At 35.8% G+C, this 12,966-nt stretch overlaps 1 pseudogene; it reads right to left on the bottom strand.

Moving 5' to 3' along the window:
• Positions 1-3,661: 3,661 nt before the first annotated feature.
• LOC124361598 lies at positions 3,662-3,754 on the bottom strand (annotated as a pseudogene).
• Between the last annotated feature and the right edge of the window lie 9,212 nt (positions 3,755-12,966).

Genomic DNA, 12,966 nt, shown 5'->3' with positions numbered 1-12,966 from the left:
ATTACGTCTCTATAAATGAATCGCTGAATGCGTTGCCAAGCGCCAATCTCGAGAACGGTTGGACAAATTCAAGTCTTACAAAATATTTATTGAAGTCAAGGTCATATGAAAATAAAAATAAAAAGTTTCCCAAAATACTTTAGAATTCGGAAATATAATAATAATTTGTATGTTTTAAAATCCAAATATTACTTACACAAGAGACTGCTGTTTATACTTTCAGCTGAAGCTATAGGAGGCTGAAATACCTGAATACGTTTAAAATTTTAGAATAAATTGAGTATACATTGTTTCAATAGTGTAATGCAGATAGCAGAGACAATTAATATGCTATCTCACATTTACTCCAGATTGCACCAATGACGAATTTAATACATACTAAATTGTTAAAATTATTTATATTGATTTAAACACCATTATAAAATCCACCTCAATGGACAAAGGTGTAAATGTTTGCACATAAGGTACCCGAAATTGGTTGATTTTCTTGACATTGTGACATGGCATTTGTACAGCAGCTTAAGGAAAACAAAAATGAACTGAACACTATCGTGTCACAACAAACCATTCTTTCTCAGACTGCAGTTAAAAAAAAAAAAAAAAAATACTTCTTACGTGCAAATGTATTATAAACGATTATTTTTAAATTCTAAACAAACTCAATATGGATTTCCCTCCTTATACCAAAATAGATATTGTTTAGTCAGGGTAGGCTTCTCAGCTCTACATATGAATATGCGTATATGTTCTTCAAACGGGACGCAAGACGAACTCATCTCTGGAAAATATCATAGTCCGAAATTAGATTACAAGCGCCGTAAGTAGGCGCTTTTTCATGAAGGAGGTTTCCAAGACCTACTGTATACATGTTACAAGAAGACAAACTCAACATTGGCGTCGGAAATGTAATTCGTTCGAACCAGGAATGCTCTGATTCGCCCAAAAACAGATAATCGAAAAGCCAATAGTAATTTCTATTTAAAAAACAAATTATGGTTGCCTGTAAAGTCGGTTTTACGGGCGAAGATTTTACGTGACAACGTCTTTTTTCGGTAGAATATTTATTGATATGAATATTATTAAATTGCACAATAGGAACAAGGAATTGAATGAAAATAAGAATTGCACAAATTTTAACTATAGAAATATATTTTGTTTACTAAAACATTGTACATAATTTGAAATTAATTAAAATTTGTTATTGTAAATGGTAAAGTTGAATAAAACATTTACTAAAATTGGAACTTGAAATTCTTGCTAAACACAGTTAAATTCTAACTCCGCGCGTGGTGATTGGTCGGTTTAGTTCGTTTGTTTGGTCGCACTGTTATGACAGTTTAGAGGTTATAATTTGTTATTTTAAATGTTTGACTAGCAATACGCGCTTTTTCTTCTCAATCGACTGAATTACGATTGATTGCAGAGTGATTTAAAACTAATAATTTACTTAACACTATCAACATTTGTCAATAGTATGACATAACCTATAAACTCAGTTTCTCAACTTTTGTGTCAATCTAACAATTAATCAATCAATCATAGTTTACGATAATGAAATATCAGTGTACAATTATTTACCTTTATTGTTGTAGTTGTTGTAAATGACGAATCTAAGCACTCCACATTTTCACGAATAAACATAGTTATCTGCTTTATCCCGTGCGGCGGACCCACAGTTATCTGCTTTATCCCGTGCGGATCCCGTGCGGCGGACCCACTGGACGGGCATCGTAACGTTACCGGGCGTTACACTTTTTCATGAGTGACTCCGAGCCGCAACCTAATATAAGACGTTGTCACGTCAAAATTGCGTGTGAAGCTGTGTGTATAACAGCTAGATATTAATGACAGTATTAACTAGGACTTACTACACTTTACTGAGCGTTTACATAGGTTCATAATTAAGGACAACATAATTAAACAACAACTCAAACGACAATTAAGCCGGTGTCTTCTAACAAGTAAGAAGAAAAGCGATAAAAAACCGCCAGTGAAAACTGTACCGTTTTTTATAGCACATATTTTAAATTTATATGGAGCTAATACTTTATAAATTAAACAACTTTTCGGAAATACTTGGTTTATTCCGAAATTCAAGTTTACCAAAAAAATTAACAAAGTTTACAAACTTTTGATTCGATTTTCTTCAAAACTTCACACAATCGAACAAATCTAATTAAGAGTCTGATTAAAAATGAATTAAAATTAAAATGAAACTAAAAATTTATACTTCTCAAAAAAAAAATGGTTTAAATTAACAAAATAAAATAAAAGTTCTCTTCTCAAAATACTCAAAAATCAATATAACACAAAACTTGATATTAACTTTATGACAAAAATTTAATTCACAATACTTCAAAAAATGTAATTAATTCTCAGGGACTCTGAAAGATGGGAAACTTTAGAAATTTTAATTACAACAGTATAAAAAATCAAAGATATTAACTAAACGCTGGTACGGGACTTACTACTTTGAAGATTACGGAGGCTGATAGGGATTTAATACGCACTGAAGAAAAATTAAAAAACTTGAACTTAATTTACACGCGATAAAAAATGGAATTACTCTAAATCCCACACTATAGGGTTAGAGGAAGAGCTGCGATTCTCAACAGGACCTTGTCGTCGTGGCTTCAAGACTCGAACTGAATCCTCCAGCGAGCCGGGAGGAACGCATCACCCGATACGTCACATGACCGATCAGCTGATTGCCGGTCCAACTGAACAAACAAAGTCCCCGCACCGCGTCTAGTTAATAAGAGCCTACTTCCTACCGCGATTCAGCATAAATGAATTTGAACTATGGTACATATTTTCCCTAGCCCGAAGCTGCAATCACGGTAGGAACCTAAACCTTTAAACACTCATCCCGGACTAAGTACAAATAATATCCCTCCACATGCACACTTTTAAATAACAATTCTTTTGTACTTATCACTACGTGGAGGCTGTGATGTGTAGTCCGAGGGGTGATGTGGTAGAAGGTGTCCGACGTCCAGTGTGGGTCCCCAGGTAGCCATCGCAGAGGGATGTGGTAGGTGAGGAGTAGAGGCAGGTAGCTTCTCCAATGATTGTACGGCCGGTGCAGTGCGGCGGCCTCGTTGATCTCGTGGTTGGCTGGCTCTGGTTCGCTAATAGCACTGCTACCTGCTCCTCCAATCTAATAACAAATTTCAGCCAGCGAGGGCATTGAGCTCTTGGAGGACATTCCTTTTACAAAATATTCCCTCCGTATAATTGTATGGCTGTCAGTCTTTCACGGTGTTCTTATTGTACGCCTGCGCCAGTGTCACGAATGTAAACCATTACCAGATGTTGTTAATTACAATACAATCAATTTACAGGGATTACAATGGCACAATAATCAATTGTTTACACACAATAAAACCTCATATAGTGATAAAAAACAATATTACCCTGTCCTTCTACATTTGAAGGAACAGGGAAGAAATATCACTATTAATTACAACTCATTGTATACCAAAAATATTACCCTGTCCTTCTCTATTGGAAGGAACAGGGGACAAAAACACCCACAACATTTACCAAAATTACCCTGTCCTTCTACATTTGAAGGAACAGGGAAGAAATATATCTCATGATATATCACAATACCTCTGTGTATTAATTTCATACACCATTAATGCCATTCATTGTCCCTGAAAATTACATGGTTTACTACAGCACTTAACCAGTATATGTGTTCCATCCTTGTCAAGGGGAGTGCTAAACGTCTTCTCCTTTCATACAACACTCCTATCGCACACTTACACTGGCATTTTATATTATGACTTCTCATCTTAGCCATACAATTGCTGAAATAAAAAACGTCGTCACATCACCCTTTCATATTCCAATATTTATTTGTATTATTATAATAAACTACTGGGACTCTCATACTTAACTTGTTTTGTGTTTTGGGCCAAATTAATACATAATTATATAATCAATTCTTGAAGTTAATTTAGAAATAAATTATATTGTCATTTTATTGTTTTTAGACCCATCTTCCATTCCTTTTCAACAATAAATATAATTGTCCTGAAAATAAAACATACTGACCTTTGCCGGGGGGGGCTAATGTTTATTGAGTTTTCAAAATTTCACATTTCAAGTTTTAAATTATAATTTTGAAATATGCACATTTAAAAAAAAAAACAACCTATCTTTATTTTAAAACAAAAAACACACATTTTACCAGGATCAATATTTCCTTGTTATTTCTGATAAGCATTTCACATGAAAATATTTAATCATATTGCCCAGTCCTATCTTTACTGCCGTGTCATAAACTCTTTCACTTATCGGGCCCACTTAGTTTTCACTTATCAGAGTCACTTCGCTTTCACTTATCGGGTTCACTTGTAATTAAACTTTACGATACGGACTCTACAAACAAATCCTTTTTACAAGGGGCTGGGCTATTGTGGCTTGGGCACATCCGGACCTTTTTAAAATGTACACAGGAAATTCTCAACAATATTCCTATCTCCTGCCCTTATTGTTCTTGACCCTTTCTACAATAACTATAATTATTTTATAACCCCTTTACGGTTACTAGCACTGGCCCTTATATTTAACTTCCGAAGGGACCTCGACATTTTTCTAAGATTCTAACAGCGTCGTATTTTAAAAAGCATTTCCGTCCCCTAAAAGTTTATTTCAAATATTAATTCCTCTTTGAGCAACAGATCTACATGCGCTAGCTCCATTTTTATTTTAAATAATTTTCTTAAAATAAATCAAATATTCCAAACTCACAATATTATTCTAAGTCCTCAGTCTTACACACTACACAAAATTATGCAGGTTTATACACAATGTTCAAGTTTCATACAAGTCTTATACAAGTCTTATACAAGTTACACACACTTACAGGTATCAGACAAGTTTATGCAAGTTTACAAGTTCTTTCCTGTAAATAAACCTGTTGTACAAGTTTATGCTCAAAAAGAAATAGCAGATTGGCGCAAATTATGTACCGTTTTTATAGCACATATTTTAAATTTATATGGAGCTAATACTTTATAAATTAAACAACTTTTCGGAAAATACTTGGTTTATTCCGAAATTCAAGTTTACCAAAAAAATTAACAAAGTTTACAAACTTTTGATTCGATTTTCTTCAAAACTTCACACAATCGAACAAATCTAATTAAGAGTCTGATTAAAAATGAATTAAAATTAAAATGAAACTAAAAAATTTATACTTCTCAAAAAATGGTTTAAATTAACAAAATAAAATAAAAGTTCTCTTCTCAAAAATACTCAAAATCAATATAACACAAAACTTGATATTAACTTTATGACCAAAATTTAATTCACAATACTTCAAAAAATGTAATTAATTCTCAGACTCTGAAAGATGGGAAACTTTAGAAAATTTTAATTACAACAGTATAAAAAATCAAAGATATTAACTAAACGCTGGTACGGGACTTACTACTTTGAAGATTACGGAGGCTGATAGGGATTTAATACGCACTGAAGAAAAATTAAAAAACTTGAATTTAATTTACACGCGATAAAAAATGGAATTACTCTAAATCCCACACTATAGGGTTAGAGGGAAGAGCTGCGATTCTCAACAGGACCTTGTCGTCGTGGCTTCAAGACTCGAACTGAATCCTCCAGCGAGCCGGGAGGAAACGCATCACCCGATACGTCACTGACCGATCAGCTGATTGCCGGTCCAACTGAACAAACAAAGTCCCCGCACCGCGTCTAGTTAATAAGAGCCTACTTCCTACCGCGATTCAGCATAAATGAATTTGAACTATGGTACAAAACAATCCAATATCACTAATATCCCTATATTACTAACATCTTATGAACTTGTATCCCCTGGAAATATTAATTAATTAATTAACTATCAAAATATAAACATAAATGTATTTTTGTTTGATTTTGGTAACAACACAATGCTCTTTTCTATATTGTTGTTTTCTAAAGGCTAGCAATATTGTTTACATTTCTTTAGGTTAGTAACTGTTAAAATCCATTTTGTATTTAAATAATAGTTTTCAACAGTTAGTTAATAGTTTTTACTAAATACAATTAATTACGGTTTCTCTCAAACGATAATCGATTTAATAAGGTCGCTTGTGCAGGTAGTCTTTTATAAGCTACACGATAATGCACCATTTTCTTCCAACACATAGTGCATTAGTTTTCTGGTTCCTTAATGTCTTGGACGGTCATACCACGCCTCTATCTCCATTATTCTGTTGTAGTGTTAAATTTATATACACATTCTTATGAATGTTTTGTTTAAATTAAATGTTAGTTATATTTCATCGACTCGTATATTTATTTATTACAATGAACGGCAATACACCTTTTTACAATATTTGGTTTCTTGATGACTACCTTTTGCTCTTTACATCAATAAATTCAACCAAATTACACCCACATCATAACTATAAATTAATCAGATCAACAAAACAACTAAAAAAATAACAAATTAACAGTAAACAATAAGAACAACAATGATCAATTAAATATATAATATTCTTAAAGGAAAACGTAAGTAGACTATGTATAAATGTAACAATAATAGAAGTAACAAAAATAATTGTACAGGGTGGAGCGCGGTAATTTGCTTTTTTGCACTGCAGGCTGTGGCGGCACTGTTGGTCGAAGAGAGGGGAGAGTGGACGTGGCTTATAGTGGCTGACGGGAGATTTGTATTCCTCCGCGTTCCAGTTGCCATCATGCAGTGGACAAGAGAGGAGAGGCCGTTTTGTGTTGAAGCGTATTTTTCAAATGCCCACTCGATCATTGCAGTGCAGCGTGCTTTTCGTTTACGATTCGCTGTTCCCCCACGCGGACATGTTCCTGGTCGGCAATCAATTGTAAATTGGGTAACTGCATTCAGAACAGCAGGGAATGTGTCATGTGTACGAAGGGGACCTCAAAGAAGGATTAAAACACCGGAAAACATCGATAGAGTTAGAGAAGGAGTACTGCAATCTCCAAAACGCTCTGCTCGGAAGCAATCACTTGCTCTTGGCATTTCAAGACGTTCTCTCCACCGGATTCTTCATGATGAACTGAGATTTCACCCGTATAAAATGTGCGTGGTCCATCAATTGTCAGCACGGGACTATTTGACACGGCGTACTTCTTGTGAAGATATGCTTGCAACTATACCGCGTGAAGCAATTGTGTTCTTTTCTGATGAGGCAAATTTTCACCTCAGTGGGTGTGTCAACAAGCAAAACATGCGCTACTGGAGTGAAACAAACCCCAGAGAAGTCCACCAGAGACCTCTGCATTCGGACCGCGTCACCGTGTGGTGCGCCATATCACGAGTAGGCATTATTGGCCCCTACTTTTTTCAGGATAACCGTCGTGCCATAACTGTGAACTCCGAACGGTACATGACTATGATACAGGATTTTTTTCAGCCAGCTCTTGAGGCAATGCAATTAGAGGATACATGGTTCCAACAGGATAGTGCCACTGCACACACAGCTAGGGTTACCATGAACTGTTTGAGGCTTATCTCTTTGAGGGGTGATGTGAACTGGTCGGCACGCTCACCAGACTTAGCCCCATGCGATTTTTTCCTTTGGGGTTACCTGAAGTCGAAGGTGTATATCAACCGTCCCAACACCTTGGAAGACCTAAGGAACAATATTGAGGCTGAAATTGCCAGAATACCAGTCGACATGCTTGTTAGAGTTAATGAAAACTTCAGAAAACGTATTCAGCAGTGTGTGGATGCCAAAGGTCGACATTTGCCAGATACATTATTTAAAACCATGTAATTTAAAAATTCCCTTCCTGTTCAATATAATTAAAATAAAAAAATAATTTGTTCTAAGGTTCATAATTTTTTTATTTCATTTCCAAATCAGCAAATTACCGCGCTCCACCCTGTATTATAACAGTGACATCAGGCTATATAACAATAAACTAATCAAGCTCATGCAGTATAGTGGCTGCCCTCCTCTTAAATGATGACAGAGGCATCCCAAAAAATCCAGATCTGCAGAGACTGCATTTCCAATCCTCATCAATCTTGGAATAGCGCTGTGGTAAAGGTAGTTTGTCGAGAGATGATGGATGGTAAACAGCTGGAAATGTCTCGCCGACCGAGGAACGTGGAAATCAATCATTTGAAGTATCTCGGAACAATCAATGGTGTTATTAAGAATTTTGTAAAGGAACATCAAGTCAGTGAGCGTTCTTCTTGATGAAAGAGTTGGTAAATTTAGACAACGCTCCATTGCTTGAATGTCAACCTCTATGTATCTGTATCCGAGCTTGACTCCAATCATCCTAATAAATCGTCTCTGCACAGCATCCAAGGATGAACAGTGTCCAATCTGATGAGGAGACCATACAACAACTGAATACTCCATTATTGGTCGGACGAGAGCAACATAAAGAGTCTTGAGAGAAGAGGCAGACAGTCCCTGCCTAAAATTCTATTGACAAGCCCAAGTGTTTTTAAGAGCTTTTCCACATACATTAGATATATAAGCTCCAAAATCCAGATTTGCAGTCAGAAGAATGCCCAGATCTTTAACCTCCGTAGCTCTTCTTAATGTGACATTTTGAAGTATATAGTTAAATTGATGAGTCTGTCTGGATTTTGAAAATGTTATCATCAGACATTTAGTAGAGTTTAAGTCCATGCAATTGAGTACGCACCATTCCTCAATCTTCATGATATCCTCTTGTAGATGAACCAGTTGTTGATATGATGCCACTTCCCCGAATAGTTTTACATCGTCAGCAAACAAAAGGAAATCTCCTTCAAGATTCATGCCAATATCGTTCACAAATAAAGTAAAGAGGAATGGTCCTAGATGGGACCCTTGAGGGACACCAGAAGTTACTACAATTTCCCTCGATAAGGCAGACGCATATTTTACTCGGAGAGTGCGGCCTATAAGATAACTGTGAAGCCAGGATAACAAAGATCCAGAGAGCCCAAGAGCTTCGACTTTCCTGACCAAGTGGGCATGGCTGATTCTATCGAAGGCCTTTGAAAAGTCTAGGTAAATGCAGTCCAGTTGCGCCCGGTTTTTAAAAGCGTTTAGAATGTTATTCATGAAGACAACTAAGTTAGTGGATGTTGATCTGCCCTTCTGGAAACCATGTTGTTGCGGAGTAATGACATTTCTGAAGCTGAAGGCAAGTTTATCAAGAACAAGGCTTTCGAACACCTTAGCTAAACTAGACTGAATAACAACAGGCCTATAATTCTTTGCTGATGATTTGTCGTCCGACTTATGTATTGGTATGAGGTATCCAGCTTTCAAATTTGAAGGAAAGACTCCTCTGGCAAGCAGATAGTTAAAGTAGATAGACAGATGAGGCGCTAATACTTCACTGCAAAACTTTAGAGCAGCAGCAGGAATTTCATCTGGACCGGGACTCTTCGAGATATTCAAGGATTTAAGTTTTAATTCGACTTCATTAGCAGATATGTACATAGAGGAAAGATGAATGGTCTCCCCAAATGTGTAGACAGGCGCTAGTATGGTCTCCTTCCTATACACAGATGAAAAGAAGTCCGCAAAAAGATCCGCTATAGCTTGAGGTTCTTCAGCTTGTTCATCCTCAAACCTAAGACTTATTGGACTAGAAGTTGATGATCTGACTTCACGTAAGAGACTCCAAAACCTTTTAGGGTTACTTCTTAGACTGTCATCAGTTTCGGCAAGGTAATTTTGGTGGTTAGCTCTGGCCAATCTTTTACAATCGTTTCGAACCTTACTGAACCTAGCATAAGTAGCCTCACTCAAAGAGTTCTTATAGTCCTTGTGAAGTATCTTCTTTTGGACGATAGGTTCTTTCAGTTCTTTGGAAAACCATTTAGGGAAGAGATCCGGTTCCTCTCTCTTCAAAGGGCAATTCTTAATAATTGTCTCCCTAAAATTATTGCAGAAGTCAATAAAGTTATCTTCCGCATCATCTAAAGGAGAAAATGATGGGTATGTTTGTCTTTGCACCCAATTGAATACTTCAGTCAAGTTACATTTCCGGAGATTATAAATTAAATTCCGACACTTTCTCTTAGATTGGGGGCCAGTAGGAAGTTCAAAGACTAGAGCAGGGTGAGTGCATTCCTGATGCAACAAGGAATCTTCACAGCTCATTACTTCAATGTCATGCATTTATGAGAACACTAAATCAAGGATAACGCCTTTGGCATTTGAAATATTGTTAATTTGCTTCATTTGCAGGAATTGTGTAGTATCCAGTAAGTGACGTAAAGCTGAAGAAGGGGGGGGTACATGCGGCATTGCTCCAGTTTGCAGAGGGAAGGTTGAAGTCACCAGCTATGATAGTAAGATCATTCTTTCCAGTTGACAAGTTTGCCTCTTCAGCTGCATCGCAGAAACTAGTATACAAGCTAGAAGGGGAGCTAGGGGGCAAATAAACTGCACCAATCAGTAAGTTTAGCCCTGGAAGTTTAAATGATACGAAAACATGCTCTACGTTGATGATAGAGGTCTTGACTTCAGAAGCAAGGAAATCCTTACGAACAGCAATCATGATTCCACCTCCTGATTCTTTAATACTGGTTGATGATGAGCGGTCACATCTAAATGTTGTGAAGTTGTGCATCCCTAATTCAGAAGTAAGAATGTCTGGTGTAAGGTTTGTTTCGATAAACACAAGTATTGTATGCAAGCATATATTGACTGATTCTTTCAACATACACAGTTTCGTTCTGAGACCATTGACATTTTGATAATAAATTGAGATTTGCGAAGGTGTATTGCTATTTAGTAGTTTTTTGGAAGTTGTTTGATAATGGCTGGGATGCCATTACGAAATGTTTATTGTCAATCCCTTTTCTCCTTTCTCCTTTCTTTCTTCCAGCTCAGTCTTCAGGTTAGAAATGTGTACTCTTTCTTTAGCAGTTCTATCTCTTGATATACTGATATTACCAAATGAGTTATCAATATCCTAAGCAGCATCTCTAGAAAATGACTCGAGAAATTGGCGAGCTTCGTAATCCTTTTGGAAAACTACTTTCATTGGTTTCAAACTAGCTGAGCCTTGTTTCGGTTTTCCTACTCGAAATACTCTCACATCTTAGTGCTCCAGATTAAGTACAAAACCAGCTATAAGTTTTCTCCGCCAATTCCTTGTCATGTGCGATCTTGGAATCAATGACAGTGCTACGACTCTCTACCACATTATAAACCATTATATTACGAGCCCGCATTGAGCGATCATTAATTTCTCCAATAATATATTCTGGCATTATTGCGTTACTTGGATTAGTTTTTCTCCTAACTTCCTGCTCCATTTCATCCAGTCTCTCTTCAACAGCCTTCAATCGAGGCTCAAGTTCTTCAATTTTGTTAGACAATTTATGCAGATCAGCCTTTATGTCGTTAATACCAGAGGTAACAGTGGCAATCTCATCTTTCGTTGCTAAACTATTTAACTTGTCCATCATCGAAGCCATTTGAATGGAAAGGGAAGTAATAGGGTTTATATCATTATTAGAGTAATCATTATCTTCACAATCTGTTCTATTGCAGAACCACTTCCTCTTCCTGTCAGCAGAAAGTTTTTTAAATTCATCTCAGTCAAGTTTGACACAATCAGGATGAAACCATCTATTGCAATTAGCGTCGCATATTATACCATCCTCCCCATCAAGAACATATTTGACGCAAACAGAGCAAATATGACTCTGTGGTTTAGCTTTCGGGGGCATTCTTGGCAATTCTTAGAATTCAGTTTTTAAACAGATCAAAAGGTTTATATAATATATTGATGACTACCAACCTGGAGCTACTCGATCTACCCAAAGCCAGTGAATCAACAATATAAAAGAACAGACGCCGAATTATTAAGTACAGTACAGAACCAAAAAGCACTGACGAAATCTAGCTGGCAGTTGCAAAAAAAGTGTCGCAGGTATACTCGTAGGTGTTTGGTTGCGTTGACATTAAATTGTGACTTGTGAGTGACAGATGACAGAAATGAAACATGTTAATCAGGATATTTAATGTGAATAACAAACATCAAAATTTACAAAACATTTATTTAGGGGTGAGACACAGTGACACATTTAACTCACTGACAAAGATGAGAGTAATTGAATGCAACTAGAGTCCAATGGATCATTAATTCAGGTAAATAACGAAGTATAGCGAGAGCACTATTCACAACCAACTTCCTGGTCAGCCATCTTGATATAAATATGAATACGATATAAGATATGATATGATATACGAATATGTAACACATATTTCACCCTTCCTTTTAACATTACAAAAATTTCATTGACTTCTTTGTTTAGATTTTCAACGTTCCTTTTAACTAGCATAACCCATCTAGTATTGCAGATATGTTACCTGGGTTTAGTCCTCCTTTTACCCCTGTTGACACAATTTATCTCCGTTGTCATGATCTTCTTCCGTGTTTTAATATTGGTTCTCTTTGATTTCTTATTCACTCAAACTAGATGTAATACAAGCTTATATTCTGCCTCCTTTTGAAATTTGTATTCTTCTTCATTTGTCTATTCATTACATGTTTAAAATGACTGGTTATTAATCCTTCTTCATTTCTGTTCTCTGATCATCTTAGCCTCGTCCAATCAAATATTTTTTATATCTTGAATGGTCCATCTAGGATTCTAAATTTTTATTTAAATTTGTTTTGTAAATATTTGTTTAAATGTTAAATGTTAAATATATTCTTAAACAAGATTTCAAGTTCATAGAATATTAGATATAAATATTTCATGTAAAATGATCGGTTGTATTATATTAGTTTAATTTATAGTACTTTGTAACTTTAAACGTATATTCTAGGCATCACGTTGGTCAGCACTTTATATAAAATCTCTATTGGTAATATATATGTATAGTATTCTTATATTTAATATTTATAAGTGTAAAGCAGACACAAGACTGAAATATTTTCTTACATTATGCAAAGAAAAGGTGAACTCTAGAAACGTACTACTACAATACAACT

This window comes from Homalodisca vitripennis, chromosome 4, assembly GCF_021130785.1.
Source record: "Homalodisca vitripennis isolate AUS2020 chromosome 4, UT_GWSS_2.1, whole genome shotgun sequence".
NCBI classification, from domain to species: Eukaryota; Metazoa; Arthropoda; class Insecta; order Hemiptera; family Cicadellidae; genus Homalodisca; species Homalodisca vitripennis.
This window is presented reverse-complemented; position numbering and strand designations above follow the sequence as displayed.